Below are 16,695 nucleotides of genomic sequence, written 5' to 3' on the forward strand. Positions count from 1 at the left end.
TGCACATTGCTTTTGTCCATGATGAATCAATGGAAACAACAAATGATCAGCAGTGACTGACCTCAGTCAAAATAAAAAAAAAAATGTTCACAGGTAACTGTATATAACAGTGTCATGCCAAGTCTTTGTCCCATCACTGGCACAAAAAAGTGATTATACTTCATGCTCAAGTTTGTGGTAAAGATAAAAAGAAGATAAAGACCAAGGTGCCATTTGAAGTTTGAAAAGAACACTCACACCCTTCTTCCGCAGCACTTATTCAGCTCTAGCTTGGATACCATGTATCTGCTCTTGCAAAATAATGCTCTTAAAAATTACTCTTACTGATATTTGCACCAGAGGTTAACAGCAGCCAGCAGAGAGTCTTTACCTTGGTTAAAAATTTGCACCAGTTGAAAAGGAAGGATGTACTAGGTGTCAGGTTGCGCATAACAGACCAGATGATTTGCACACAAGTTAATGGAAAAAAGTAGAGCTCTGCTATCTTCCTATTTCATCTTGGTATCATCCCATCTAACAACAAAGCTGTTAAGCATGTATGCATTCACCCTGGTATTTTGGTAAGCTAGATGGTTTATTATGCTAGATGGTTATATTATGGTACACTTGTGTTCCACTTCCCCTCCACCTTTAAACTCAGTCATGGTACCTGTGTGGATAAAAACCCATGGTAAGTGTTTCTGCACTAAGTTTCACTAAGTCATTAGTTCAGGTCATTAGATATGTTGATATTTTGTTTTGGTTTGTTTTTTTTTAAAACATATAAATTATCAATTCACTAAATCATTGACAATCTTCATCAAAAACCCCAAGTATTAGAAAACTGCCTACTAGAAATATTCAGCTTGCTCTTTTTGTTTTAGTGGGCTAATTCTTGTATGGCTAGAGCCAAATTATTTTAGGTGAAGGACTGGGAAAGTTGGAGAAAATTAGGCATGAATAGGCCCAGAAATAGACCCTTAATTGCATTTATTACTCAGCTGATAAAGTTACAATTATTTTCATAGACTACAAGTAGCTTTCAGAATAAGAAAAAAAAAATGTTTCTCTTAAACAGATTCTACCTCTGTGGTCTGAAAAACAAGTACAGCCATTCAATGGAGAGCCTAAATGGGTTTGAACAAAAGGCATGAAACTTCTCTAATTGTTTTCCATGACTTGGATACAGACCTTGCAGGTGGAAGGGAAAGAGTAAAAGGCCATCCTTCCCGAGAACAAGTATTTATGAAACAATACGGTTCTCAAAGATGCTTTGCCATACTCTGCTCATACCACAGTACTTGCAGGGAAGAGTCCAAAGACCCTCAGGAAGGCGAGGAGGGCTGCTGGGGTTACCTGTTTGAGTTTCCAACCAGCTCTGTGGTGCATTCATCTGGGCATGTACAGCTTTCTCTTTGTCACCCCAGCAAGCTGAAAGCACTAGTAGGTCTGTTCAGAGCCACCCCAGAATGACAACAGGCAACTGGGACCTAGAATGAGACTGAACACACATGGAAGAAGTATGGCACCATCAGCAGATGCAAAGGAGAGTGGAATCTTAACATGGCTTGTTTCACCCATACAGCAAGGCTGAACCTTGACTTAGAGGTCCCCAGAGAGACAAGTTTGATTTGGAAGATGAGATTTTTATAGATAAACAGGAAGTACCTCAGCACCTTACCATCAAACATGCTAGCATAGAAAAGTGGAACACAGCAGCCTGTAGCAGGTTCACTTTTTTAAGTGAATAAATTGAAAGGCTGTGCCTTTCAAAGCAGGGAAACAAAAGGTGATGACTGAAACCATCTGCCTCTTAAGGTGCAGATAATCCATTCAGATAAAATACAGCATCACTCAGTTTTCACAGCCTTTTGAAATAAAATGTAGATGTTGTTATTCCCACCATCCACTGGCTGTAAAACTGGCCAGTGAATGGAAGGACTGTACCATGTCACTTAAGGTGCTACATATTCATCTCGATCTTCTAGTACACCTCCCAATAACATAATGTCACATTTGAGACATCACACCCAGGACGGTTGTGTTAAGGCTTGGTGGACGGCCTCCAGATTTTGCAGAGTAGCATCCTCCTGGAGGGGCAGGACATCAGTGGGAGCAGAGCAGTGTCATGATTCACCCTGTGAACTCAGCGTGTGTCTGAAAGGAGCCACTACTGGGTTAAACCATGCAGTGAAACCACGCAGTTATGACAATGCACTAAAGGAAACAAGCTCAGGACCCATGTTGTGGGAGATGTGCAGCACCTGTGCAGGTTCCCTGAGACATGGTCTGAGGGCCTCCAACTTATATTACATAATTTTCTACTTCTTGTCTTTCCTTTGTTAATTTTGTACCAGCTATGTTGTAAAGGTACTGTCACACAGGAAGACCAAAGAACAGAAACAAAGCTGTACGGCTCTCAGTTACACCCACAAACCGACATGGAAGGAAAATAGCGAAGTCTGTGGAGTTGAATGTCAGCAAAGCTCGTTATTGCTCTTCATTGTAATCTCTTCTTGCAAGGGAGGGATATGTAACTGGCCACTCCCTCCCAAGCAACCCACACAGCGCACAAGCCTCCTACAAGATTAGATGGGATGAGCAGGCTCTTAAACAATAAACACATGAACCATCCTAGTTTCACTTTAGCCAGCTACTCTCCCTCCAGTTATGCTTCCTTATAAAGACATTAAAAAATTAGAATTGTGTGAGGTTTATTCATTTGCCAACTATTGGGCCCCAAATGCTTATCAGACAGGGGACTGCTTCTAGCAAACCACGAACTTTTTCATATTGCTAGATCAAGCAACAGCTTGCTGGGCCTTGCTTCTCCATCTACCTGTTTTGCAATACTTGCCCCCACATTCCCACAATGGCCTGAGCCCCATTTTAGCTCACAGGGCTCACAGGCAGTGAGAAGAGTGAGAAAGGAGTGCTACAGCTAAAAGTACATGAGAAGCGGAGCTTGCACCTCCAGGAAAAAGGCATTGTTTTACCTTGCTAAGTTTCCTGCTGCTTCCCCTCTAAGAGAGTGGCCAGGGCTGTCAATTGTAGGAGTGCTCCCCAAAATAAATAAATAGGGTGTACAGACAATGTTTGCTCCTCAGTTCACCTGAGCTGCTACATCTAGGTCCTGCTGTACCTGCACCATTAAGGCAGTGAACTCAGGCAGAAAAAAGGGCATCACAGACAGATGGAAACACAAGATGCTTTGGGACTCAGCAGCCAAACTCCACACCAAAGCCTTGCTACCTTCACCTCAGCCATTCCCCACACTGCCAGCTTGGATCTTTCCAACCTCCAGGCAAGTGCTAAAATTCCCTGGGTCTCCCTACATCCCATGTCCTCACCGGGGGACAGAGGACACAAGCCTGAAGCTGAGCCCTGGGGCCAGGCCACAGCACCGGCCCGGGTGCACAAGCAGGTTGAAGGAAGAGGCAAACACCCATTCCCTTGACTAGGCTATTCCCCATCCTTGCACATGCTTCCTCATTCTGCAGCCTCCATGGCTCTGCTTCCCTACCTGGCTTCGTATCAACAAATGTCAGCCCAGGCAAATGGGAACCAGAGACAGGAACAGACAGATGGACGGTGGCCAGGGAAGAGAGAGCAGCAGATTTCAGGGGGAGACAGAGAGCAGGAGAGGGAGACTTGAACAGGCATCCAGAAAAGGATCCCCAAGGAACTTCACCAGAGCCTAGAGGACAGCAGAGTTGGCTACAAAGCTTGAGATGAAAACAACCCCATGTGCCTCAATACAGACAAAGTGAAGAAATCTAATTTTTCTGTGAGTTTGAAGTGGCAACTACTATTCTCCGTTAAAAAAAGCCTATACTAGACCAGGCCTGCTCATGCACAATTCCAGCTCACCTAATGAAAAGTAAAATGCCTAAGAACCACATTAGGTCACATTTCCACCCACACTGGTCAATGACATATGTCAGCCACGTGAATCAACTGCACTCATACTCTCTCAGTTTCACAGAGGTGATCTTTCCATGTCCTTTACATTCCTAATCACCGTGACTACATATCTAGCCAGAACTCTAATTTCAAACTTCTGTTGCCCTTTCTGCCTTCTTATACATACATACATACACACCTCCAGGGACCCATGGATGGAACTCTACTGCCATAGTTACTGTAATAACTGAAGCAACAGGGAATAATCAGTATTGGAAACACTGGTAAGAGGACGAGCTTCTAACTATTATGAATCTTGGCCTGTGAAACAGAGGAGTTCATGTTATAATGGACTTGTATAATTAATTATGCATCTTGTATAATTGATTTTAATCAGGAGACATGCTCGATCAACTGAAGTTTGGAGTAAAGAATATTCTTGTCATGAGATTTAACCAGACTTAACTGATAACACGGGAGTGATCATTTTGGATGACTGAAGAGTAAAACTTTTCTGGCTTTAAGCTAGCAATATGGTAGCTGAGTTTTCATCCAAGTGGCATTCATTCCCAGGTAAACCAGCTCGAATTCTCTTTTCAGATGAGATTTTCTAGGCAAACTAGTGCATATACATTACTTTCTAGTTATCACACGTCTGCACGTGGCATTACCGAGTCGCCACTCAACAGCAGAGCTGTGGTGTTTGCTGCAGCTCAGCCACCTCTGCTGCTGAGACACAGACCTGTCATCTGGCAGTGAATCACATGCACCCGGTTTTCACACTGCAGCTTCAGAAAGGGGTGAGGCATTCAGAGGCAGGCGTATTTGACAAAGCACACTACCCGTGTACGCAAAGGGATCTTATGATACTGTGGTTAGAAACCAACAGTAACTAACAGACAAGGTCTCCAGTCCATCCCAGCAAAACACGTGCACTGGGACTCAACACTTCCTAAAATCAAGCTGCCTTGGCTAATAAGGATCACTTAAACTTATTAATAACCATCCATCTATTTCTTTCCATCTGAAATTGTGGGTGATAATATTTTCTGTGGACAACTTGCCCCTCAGTTGGGGTAATATCTAGAAAAATGCACACCTACCACATACACAGCATTTCTGCACGTAGCTAGATGCACCGACATATGTCTGTTGTCTGAGACCTGGAAGTCAGACCACATCTCTTCAGCTCTCGGCACTGTTCGCTTTGTGGTTACAAAGAGCCAGATTTTCACCTAACACAAAGGGTTTCAGCATCATCAAAATCTATGGAGCTAGTTCACCTCACACCGGCTGGTGTGCAGGTGTTTAGGTTTTACAGACAACAGTTCTTCAAACAGAGCTCAATAAAGTCACTATTCACAGATTTCTGGCTGCAGTCTCAGAGACTACATTTATTTTCTCTCATGTGATCTGTTTTAAAACAATACCTGCCTCAGTAAAAGAGATGGGATTGTTGACTTTCAGTGTGCACTAAGAGACTTGCTTACTTTCTAGTGTTTCTGGATTATGGGAGGGGTGGGGAAGAAGGGGTGGCTTCTGCTAAATTTCTTCCTTTTTATAGTTGTTAATACCCCGAAGTCTTCTACCTAAACTTTACAGACTTTGCTCAGAGAGAGACTTTAATTGGGTCAGGTGGATGTGCAAGGCTTCATGTTCTCATCTTATGAAGGTTTGCCACACCTGCCCGTGGGCAAGAAGATGTCTGGTATCAGAATTAGCACTGCAGCATCTGTCACTAGCACAGAAGGCCTTGGGAACTTTTTTCTCTAGTAAAAAAGAGAGGAAATGTAACTCACCTCTGAAGTTGCTTTTGTAACATATTTCCCAACATGTTTTGCAAAAAATGCACCCACTTCACATCTAGGAAATGTGAGTGCTAACTGATTGGAAATCAGGCAGTTTCTGGCTATCAGTTCTGATAATGAAATGGAACTGTCTTCCTGAAATCCATATGTACACATTTTTGACTAAATATGATACATCTGCTCTTAGTAAAGCCACCTAGGGCTATGCTTAAGATCCCAGAAGATGTCACATGGATGGGGTGCTCTGGCCACTCCTTTGTCCAGCCTGCATTTTAACTAGGGTCAACTCTGAGGGTACACTAGGTTGCTTGGGTCTGAGTGCTTTTCAACACTCCAACTTTCCTATCTGTAGAATGAGTGAAATGACATTATGACTGCAGAGTAAAATACATGAGAAGGAAGGCTGGGAAGGACAACATGATCCAGAACAAGATCACAATACTGAAGCCATCCTAAAAAGACCTTTCTCTAACTTGTTTCTAAAGACCTTTAGCGATGGTCTTGATCACTCAAGACCATCTATTCCAGCATCTTATATTCACTATCAATAGAGGCTTTTCCTAACATTTAGCCTGAAAATACTTTTACAGACTTAAACACATTACTTCTTATTCAATTTGAAGTAGATACAGAGAACATTTACTCTCTTCACAGGTTTGCATTTGTGTATTTGAAGACATCATATCTCACAGGAGAGTAAATGACCCCAAGTCTTTCAGTCCTTCCTCAGACTAGCAGTCTTGCTGCTGTTCCGTCTGCTCTTTCAAATTGGCTGACATCTTTCTTGAAGCACAAGATCTAAAAAATCTGACTCGCTACCTTCTGAAATCCTATTTCTCTGGATCAGCAGATACAGTTCTCAAATAATTCCTTAGTTGCTTTACAGGGGAGAAGAAAATCAAGTGGTGCCCTATGCTAGATAAAAGATTGTGAATTCATACATCTGGAAACACCGTTCTTGTTCCAGAAAACAGACACGTGCTACATAATATTCACCCTGATATTATAAAAACAATCTTAAGGCCATAATGTCAAGGGAAACATGAATTGTGAAAACTCTTTATAGGGTTAAAAATGAATTTTCAAATTATATGCTTTTATCCTGCCAGTAGTTGTGATAGTCCTGAGCCTGGACACATGTGACAACACCTACTGTGGAAAGAGGATCTAGGAACATAACTTATTCCTTCCTTTCCCTGCAGAGATGACTTAATATCCTTTTACCTTGGAAGCAGGAGAAATGCATCCTGATTAGGCCAAGCATATAACTGAGCTCTTTTGGTGGTGAATTTGCACGCAAATAGCTCAGCTCATTCCTCTGTGGTTGGGAACCACAAGAATTCCTGGCAAACCCCATCCTGACTAAAGGTGATCGAGTCACTTGCTCTGACATCTCACTTAGGTGGGATAGGGCCTGAAGACATACCAGAAAGAGAAGTTAGCTTAGATCTGTTGAAAACTTTGCTAAAATCTATAAAAGCTATCTAGCAAGCACGCTCCTAGATACACTGGGTGAGGACCCTCACCGCAAAAGTATAGTTAGGAGAGGGTCACCAATGCTGGGGAGGCTGCACCGCCTGGCTGGACACTGCAGCTGCCACAGCCACCATGGCCACTTGGTAGGCAAGAGGGAGATGGTTCTTGTCCCCTTGGTCTAAAACAACCACCGCCAGCAGAGAGAGCACCTCTGCAAAAGAAGGGACAAAGGCAGAGCATCCAACTGTGCTACTGGGACCACAGCCAAGAAGCTCTCATTCTGGCCACAATCATGCACATCTTCTCCATGTCCTGGGGGGTGCATCAATCACCTGTGGCTTGAACTGTTAGGTAGCAGATCCCATTCGAGGGCTGATGTCCTATCCCCAGTCCCAGGGAGGTGCCCGATGCCCAGGGCTGGGGCTGCCCCCAGTGTCCCCTGGCTGCCCTGCTCCTGGCTGTGTGGTGGGATGGGTCCTGGCTGCCAGACAGGACTGCTGCCAGCAGCTCCCTGCTGCTCCAGGAAGCCCCTCGCCCTGACACAAGCACGGAAATCACCTGCCAAACTACTCCACTGCTGTTAGATACACTCTGATTTCTCTGAGGCAGGAGGTGGGAAAGGATATAAATAAAAAAGACAAAGCAATCTCCTGTTTTTACTTTATCTCATTACCGTGAAGGGTAAGGTGGAAAGTACCAGACTTGTAAAGTACGCTATTGTCTTTCATTTTCTACATGTGTGGAAATTTTGGACAAATGTGTCAAAGCATCCTACTTCCCCTTGGAACTGTTTTTACTAAAATCCCCAATAATCTGAACCTGCTTACAAAAACAATACCCCAAAGGTTCAATCTGGTCAGTATTACTTTCTGTATATAAAGTGCCTAGTGAGTTTCAAGTGTAGGGCCACTGCCTGTGTAAAAAGCTGAACGCACATTCAAGTCTTTCCAGGGAAAAATAATACACTTGAAGTCTATTCATGGTACCAAAAGTGTACACAAATCAGTTTTTATACTTCCTGCAAACGGGTAAATAGGGGTGGCTGAACTGTCAGATGAACCCACTCATGTACGTTTGCAAGTCACATTTCCTCTTGTAATAGACACTGACATCTGAGTTCCCCACCCTAATCAAATAGTTATTCTGAAATAGTTAAGTGAGGGTAAAGTCTCACAAAAAGAGTGGATGCTACTGAAGGAATACATGTCAAATACCAAGGAAGCCCACAGCGGGGTTTGCCTACACCAGGGAATTTTTTCCCAGTATTTTACCTGGCCGTTGCTATGCGGGAATGGCTGGTGGCAACGCCGGGAGCACAGCCATGGCCACGCTGACCACAGCGGGGTGTTCCAGCCTGGAGGATGCTGCTCCACCCAGCCCCGTACACCAAGGACCATAAAAACCTGTGCTGTCATACCACCATCCCCCGCTTCAGTGCTGGCAAAACCCTCAGTTATTCAGCGACCACCAAAGGTAAAACTTTGAAGCCCTTTCCAGCCGAGACAAGGTCAGGACGAACGACCAAAAACCTCCGCCACCCGGCCACGTTCTGAGGAGAAGGAAGAAGCCCGGGCGGAGGGGAGCGGGCGGGAGGATGCGGGAGGGGCCGGCGCCCACCGGTCTCGCTGCTCCCTCCCCCGGGCACACAGCACCCGCCCGCTCCCCGCAGCGGGTTTTTAACGCCCTGAGGTGCTGGGCGGAAGGCTACTCTTTTGGTAGACCACTAGATGGCAGGGAAAGGCAGGGGTTGGGCACCGGCTGCCTATTCCTCCTCTGCGGAGCAGGACCCCTTATTTCCAACCCCCCCGGCCACCCCCCCCCCCCAACTCCCCCTCCAGCCCCCAGCTGCGAGCCAAGCCTGCAAACCGGCCCTCCTAAATTCAATGAGTGCATCAGAGCACAGGCACAACCTCTCCACACCCAATAAATCCCAAATTAATTTCCTCTTCTTTTTTTTTTTTTTTTTTTTTTTTTTTTTTGTGGTATTTTGGGGATTCTTTGGTTTTGCTTTGTCCTCCTACAGTGCCGAAAGAAGACATGGCACCTATTTTGAGATGCCACTGAACTGTGGCACGGTGGCAGTGCATGAACAGAGCCAGTCCATTTTAGGGAAGAGCAGGTACTTTTCTACAGTTCTTTGGAAGACATGATGACATGCTACCAGCTAAAAAAGGTCTTCATTGATTAAGAACAAAACAAAAACCTTGCACCTTAAGTTATATCCTTAATTGCTCACCCTTTTGCTCCTTCTCCTGAAATGTTATGTGTCCAGAGAGAAAATCCCACAAAACTGTTGAAATTTCAGGCCTAAACAGGTTTGCTTTGAGCAGTTTCCAGCACTACCAGCTGGGGTATCCTTGTTTATTTGCATTTTTGGCCAGGACAACTCACATTTAACCAAAGAACACCAAACCCATTTTACAATATTTATTCTGTTTCATGTCTTTTCTCTAATTCTATGCTTTTAAATTACCCTGGTGTCAGTGAAAGACTGTATCATCCAAAAAGTTGTATTCCAAGCAGAAACAGAGCAAGATTCTTGCAAGAGTATCTCTGCCACCACCCATCTTTTTTGACCCAGAGGAATCCCCTACAGGGATGAAAGCTGGCCCCTGTCCCATCCCTCCCTTGAGCCCCAGCTGTGTCTGACCACGTGAAGCCAAGGTAGGGAGCTGAATGTTTTTCATTTCGGTGACTCCACTTGCCACAAGTCCCAGTCCCCACCCCCAACCTGATAACTGGCTGCCTCACCTGCAGGGCTTGCTTCTACTTGGCTGTTCCAAATTAACTGCTAAAATAATTGACTTATTTTGTTTTTCTTAATATAACATGTTTCTTTTGAATTTAATTTCTCTGTATTTTCTACTCCCATCCAGCTTTGTCTCTGACAGCATTTCAAAACATGGTCATCTTTCCTTGGAGTTTCTTTCTCCTTCAGGAAGTAGCTAATCCAAATGTAAAATAAAACCTTATTTGCAATGTGGGATATAATCAAGCACCCCAAAACAGACCGTGTCATCTTCCCCCTGGACCTCAACTTTGGTGTGGGATTCATCCTGCCCACTGCAGACAACTACAGTGGAATGTTGTATCTGAGCTAAGCACCACCAGGGTCCCTCAAGACTCGTGGGAGAAAAATTAATCATATTGCACAATTTGTACACATTATAGTTAAGTGGGCATTGGTTGAATTACCATCAAAAGGCTGATTCACTCCTTGATTGTGAAGAAAGACTTCCCATCTGCAGAGTAGGGATCCAGTGACTTCACTACAAGCTTTACCAAGGAGAACAAGACTTCCTTTGGTCTGTTGTCATGCACTTATTTTCTATCATCTGCAAGCCTCCTTTCCCACTGCAGTGAAATACATCCACCTGGATCAATTAAGACAGGTGTAAGAATGTTATCTGCTCACCTGATCTGTATGCTGGGTCTGAGTTTGATCCACTGGGTCTAGATCCAGGACTGAAGATCCTCAATCCACGTTAAGTTGTGGGCATCCTGCTACAACAGTGGATAAAAACTGAGCAGGAAGCAAAGCTTCTACCATGAACCATGGCAGAAAATATCTGTCTCAGCACTTCAGACACAAAGGAGTGGAAGCAACTGAAGCTACAGGATTGTTCCCAGCAGCTCGGAGCAGTGAGCGTGACGGACAATGTGAGGAAGGTCCCACTGCCAGAGCTGGAGGGCACCCCTCCGCGATGCAGAACAGAGTCGCCTTCTTCCCCACTAATGTGAAGGTGGCAGCAAAGGGAAGTCAAAGATTTGTATGAGTAAAAAGCTTCAGGCCAGCCCATAGGTTTCCTCTGATCCGTGCAGCATCTGAAGCGAGATTAAGGATTTTTAGGTAAACAAGGAAAAGTACGGTGGGTCTGACGTTACAGTTTTCATATCAGACAAAGTGAGTACAAAAGTTAGTGATGGCGAGAGATTGAATCCCAGATTTCTCTTCTGCCACACAGAAAAACAATTTGGTTACAGCTTGTCCCAACCATATTCTGGGATAAATACCTTCTGAGGGCTCTTCGTAGATGAACCAGAAGGAAGAAAATAAAAAAAAATAAAAGTGTATTTTTAGAGTTTCATGTTTGTCTAAGCAGACAGCGTTTGAGGGAAGCAGACATACTACGCAAGTTGTTGCAGCTACAGTTAACCTCTTTCCATCGTGGAAGAGGACAAATCGTTTACATTATGCGGGGGCAGAGATGTTAAATTTCCTGGCGTGATTTACTGTTAGAGCAGCTCTATTAAAATCATTGCAAGATAACAGTTAGAAACACTCAAGCATCACTGTAGAAAGTAAAAGAAAACTGAAGACTAAATCCTGAACTACTGCTTCTCCCCTTCTTCCTTAGCCAAAGACAGGGCTACTGGCAGAACCATCAGAGAGCAAAAAAAATTCAGGAGAATACCAGGTCAGCTATTTAGCATAACCTCTCACGAATTACAGAAATGGTGAGGAGCATGGAGGAAGAAAGAAAGGGGATTTACTCAAGGCTCACTCAGCAGATTAGCACAAGCACGGGCAGAGCAGCCAAGCCTGTGGCTGACAGTGTGCGCTTGGGATCAGTAGCAGAGCTGAGGAAGGCTGCAGCGTAAAAATTTCCTCCCTGTATTCACCATTCTAATCCTTGTAAAATGCTTTACCCAAAGGACTGTCCCAGCAAGGTACACAAAGTACAGCTTTCCATAGCCAGAAAATACAGTTGTTGCGCTTAATTATCACTTATCTCCCTAAGAAAAGAAAACAAACATAACCTATTACAGGGCCCCAGAGAACTATAATTTGCCCAAATACAGGGGGAGGGAGACTATACATTCAGGCTTCAAAATTTTAACAAGATGTCTAAAATTAATCTCCCTAGCATTCTCATGGTTCTTTTCCCATAAATAAATATCCTTTTGCTACCGTTTTCTTCCAGAATAAGGGCTATATTACCAACACTTGTACCTTTGATTATTAGTTGCACAGGATTAGAGTATCTTTAAATTTTAATCGTTCTTGCTTTGTTTTGACATTCTGACATGCTAGATACACTCTCTAGTAGGTTAGTACATTACTTAAAGGCAGATAGACTTGGTTTGAAAATTGTGTATTATCAAAGGCAGTGTTTTGAAACAGCTCCTACTTTTGAAATACAGAGTATAAATTTCTACTGGTACTCCGACCTCTGCTTCAACACCATTACTACAGCGACAATTCCATTACAGGAACCATTTGATGCCATGAAGCAAATTGCATATACTGAGAGGATACTGTGACCTATGAGTATTTTTCTGTCTTACAGAGTTTCAGTCATTGGTGAGGGCAACTGAGACGTCTACATCCCTGAAAAAAAAAAGGTGGCAGTCAGAAAAATTCACGTAACGATGACTTCTGCAGTCAGCCAAGCTAAAAATACTCATCCCAAATCCACACATGCAAGATTTGGGCTCCACTAGCTGAGGCCTGCTGGCTGTTAGAAAGCAAAAGCAAAATGTGGCCTCCTCAGGCAGTGCCCCTGGTCCTAACAGCAGGTAAAGCTCACAGGAAGACTCAGCACCTCCCATGGAGTTATGTGATCCGGCACACAGCTCTGGTGCAAGTTCCGATTTCCTCCAGACTCCCTCAAAGGTCACAAAACCCACAGGAAGACGTGAAGCTGCCTACGTTGACAACACTCAGCGGGCAGTGTCAGAATAGACCATGGGTGACGGGAGCAGTGGGCCCCTGGTAGGTCTTCCAAGGAAAACAGATCTGAATGATGAAGTTCTGGTTTCCTTTTACAAATGGTGACTGCACTGTGGCCCTCCCCAGAGCGGAAAGACTATGATAAGGAGAAATAAACATCATTAGTTTCTTCTGAGACAGTCCAGAGTTTGCAAAGTTTTTTGGAACAATGAGCAGGCACAGCACAGCTTTTCAGTTGCCTAATAGAGGTTTTAACGTACTTTCTTTCAAAAAAATATTTTTCTCCTACCACCTCATCTTTGTTTTCCCTGAATTTATTGCAAACATAATTTTGTTCCCAGCAGGAAAGTTATATGTGTAGCAGATGAAGGACCGTATTCAGGGTGTGGTGTACACAGAGTGATACCCTACAATTTTCACAGACACGTAGGTGTCTGTGTCACCTCGTAATTGCTTTACTATGTCTAAACCACAGGCTTGGTCTCTGTCAACAGCCCAGAAAAAAGAGGGAGGGTGCAGAAGGGCAACTGGCCCCAGCAATGTGGGCAGGAGTTGAGCTGGGCACAGCCAGGGCACAGCTGCACGTCACCCCCTGGAATTAAATACTGGCGGTTGGGTTGACAATGTGCCAAACCGGGTCCAACCACTTTGGTGAGGAATAAAAAAAAGTTTGAAAAATAACCAGGAGCTTCAGGTGTATGAAAACAACATTTTTGTCTAAAGAAACACAGAAGGTGTTTGGTAGCTCTGTCCATAAAACTGTGCCCTCTGGGATACCCCAGAGGAGGGGGATATTTACACTGCTGCTTAGGTCAGTGGTACATACCTGTAACGTATGTTAATGCAGTCATTGTAAATGATCCCATGACTTTTTTCCACGGGAAAGCTTTACAGAGTTTGTCTGCTCATAAGTTCTCCTAAAAAGTTGACAGAAATGTTCAGAAAAAAATATTTTCTGATGAAAAGTATCATTTTTTCAGATAGGTTGTTTTAATTTAACAAAGAATAAAATAAAAAAAAATTCTGCAAGACTGTAAGATTTCATTTCCTCTCTATTTGAATAGGTGTTTTATTATTTCATTTGAAAATGCTGTTTTAACTCATGTGCGGCTTTCTTTTATATCTACTGGAAATCAGCTAGCCTGGTACCATATCAGCTGCTATTTTAAAAGTGGTTGCCTTGGTTGAGAAATGAATGAGACCTTGAAAGGACAGAGCAGATAGGGCTTTTATGATAGACAAATTTTCTGCCATCTTTATATTTGCATCAGGCTAAGAACACTGTTTTGCTCCATGGTAACTCACTTTCCTTAAAGAAAGACAAGACAAGACAAAGGCAGGAAGTCCTTTCAAGCTGAGCTTTGGACTCTCCACAAAGGCACAATTCCCACCGCTTCCCAGGCACTCCTGTAGCTCCCGAGGGATCTGCACACGTGTGTCCTCCTCTCCCTCTGTAGGAGGAGGGAACAGGAAGCCATGGGCCTCTGAAGGACTGACACAGAGCACGCAGAGCAGCAAAAATCACTGAAAACCACATCTTGAACAACCAGAATAGATGAGTGCTGTCTGTTTTAGTCACTGATTGAAGGAGAGCCCCCTGAGGAAAATGTAGGTTGAGATTATGCCCATTTACATACCCAAGGAGGCCAAATTAAGATTACATACATAATCTTTTAATTCTATCATTTTGTAATTTCCATTTACATAAGGGTATAATTCTGTTTTTTCTTATTATCCTGTTACCTGGGAAAGATCATTTTTTAAGGATGTAATTTCCGCTTTTTAATTTCAAGGGCAGATGGTGCTGCCTCTGTCCTTGCCTTAGTCTTTTCCATGCTTATTTTTTATGCAAATAGCTTCAAACGCTCAATGCAGAAGAAGAATTCACACACCCTTTTCCAGTGCGTTACTTACTACCATTTCATCAGTGGGATCCTTGTTGCCCATTCACATTAGTCTCACCAATAAGGTAGCCGAAATCATGGTTCATCCATTTAGGACAAACACTGTCTTTCCCCTTGTCCACTGTAAAGTACTTTGTGACAACACCATGAGGGGAGCATGCTTCCCCTTCAGTTCCCCAAACCATATTTTAGGCCTCTCTGAGTATTTTGTGGTACCACCGGACAAATTCTGGTCTAAGCAAGGACAGGCAACTAAATAAGTCTCAGCCAAAAGTAGATGCAGTTACTTGCTTCCTAGCACCTGGACATGTTGAGCACAGCTTTCAGAAAGTCCTCCCTTCCCAGGTAATCTAACTACTTACACACTTTTAAGAATAAAAGGGGGTTTTGCCTTTAAAACACCCACTGCATTAAATAGGGTATAGAAGAGGGGATTTCCTTGCTGACTTCACTCAACTTCAGATTAGGCCAGCCAGAAAATGTCACCCATATAATGCATTATTTTTGTCCTTAAAATGACACCAGCTGGCAAACTAGGAACTAGAGAGAACTAGGAGGGGTTTTGCTAAGTATGTTAAAGTAAATAGAAATGAATATTTTATCCTGGACTCTACCGATTCATCAAAGAAAAGGACATAAAGACTTGCAGGAAAGTTCAGAAACTGTTGATACCTAAATTTTATTTCGTTTTAGTGAGGCTTTTCTAGCTTCACAAAGATTTGAAGCATTGCAGCTCAGTTCTCACACACTTTGTTGGTCATCTTTACTAGGGACATGATGTCTATAGGATTGGATAGCCTCTTTCTGTGCCAGTATAGCAGATTTCACGTGGAGCAGCTCAAGTATGCATTCCCATACAAAAAAGACATTCTTTGTGGCCCTTTAAGACTGAATATAACACCAGTATCATCTGAGCATCATACAAATAACATTTTAATACCATAAAGGTCTCATGTGAACATATTTCTAGCTAGCAGTCAAGAAAATTCTTCTCCTGTGTAGCTGAGTCGAAGCAAGGATGAAGAAATAGGTCTGTGTTATTTACATCTTTGCATACAAATACAGGAAGAGCTTTTGCTCCATGTCAGTAGGAACATATGCATTTTTTTCTGTGTAAGATTCTTAAACATTTCCACAGGTTGCCAAAAGATTGTGTAACTGCTCTAAATGCTCTGTGCTGCTTGGGGCCTCTAACTTAAGTAGATGTTCAAATTTAGATTAATTTTAAACAGAAGTCAAGACTATATACAAATTCCTTAACTTAAAGTGAGGCGGGGGTTTTTTGCATTTTTCCCTCCCACGTCTTAGATTATTTTCCCAAGTTTCAGTTCCAGCAGTAAGTTAGTAATATAGTAAACAAACTCCATGTAAGTAATTTTGTGCAAGTAACACATGGACAGGACACAGAGTCAAGAATTGACCTGTTTGAACTTCATAGTAGATTTGAACTTCAGCCTCTAGGTGGAGGACCTTTTACTACAATATTTGTTGCAAGAAGATCCAGGTTGCATATTATTAATTTGTTTGTGAGATCTTAAATCTCCTGCAGGCATTCCCCCAAGATTGTAGCTAACAGTGGAAGTCTTCTAAAATTATTTATTTTGGGCAAATTCATGAATACAGTTGTGTAGGATCAGTTTAGTACCTTTGAAGTCTAGTCTAAACCACAATGTACACCTACTCAGCAGTACTACATCAACAGTGTCTGCCACCCATCTTTTGTATGAGCTGAACAGTAGATCCAGGTAACGCAAAACTACAAAATAGAATATATGCAGCTGTTTCTCATGTCAGTAATTAATGAGTTTACTTCACAGTAGAAAAAGTTACTCCATATCAAAAGCCCCAGAAATCTTACTGAACTAAAAAAGGTGCTTTAATGCCCTGCAACCACAAGCTCAACACAAAATGGGCTATTAAGAAGGCTAAAGCATGAATCCTCACTGCAAGC

Source organism: Tyto alba, unplaced genomic scaffold (genome assembly GCF_018691265.1).
Source record: "Tyto alba isolate M040663 unplaced genomic scaffold, T.alba_DEE_v4.0 Super-Scaffold_14, whole genome shotgun sequence".
Taxonomy (NCBI): domain Eukaryota; kingdom Metazoa; phylum Chordata; class Aves; order Strigiformes; family Tytonidae; genus Tyto; species Tyto alba.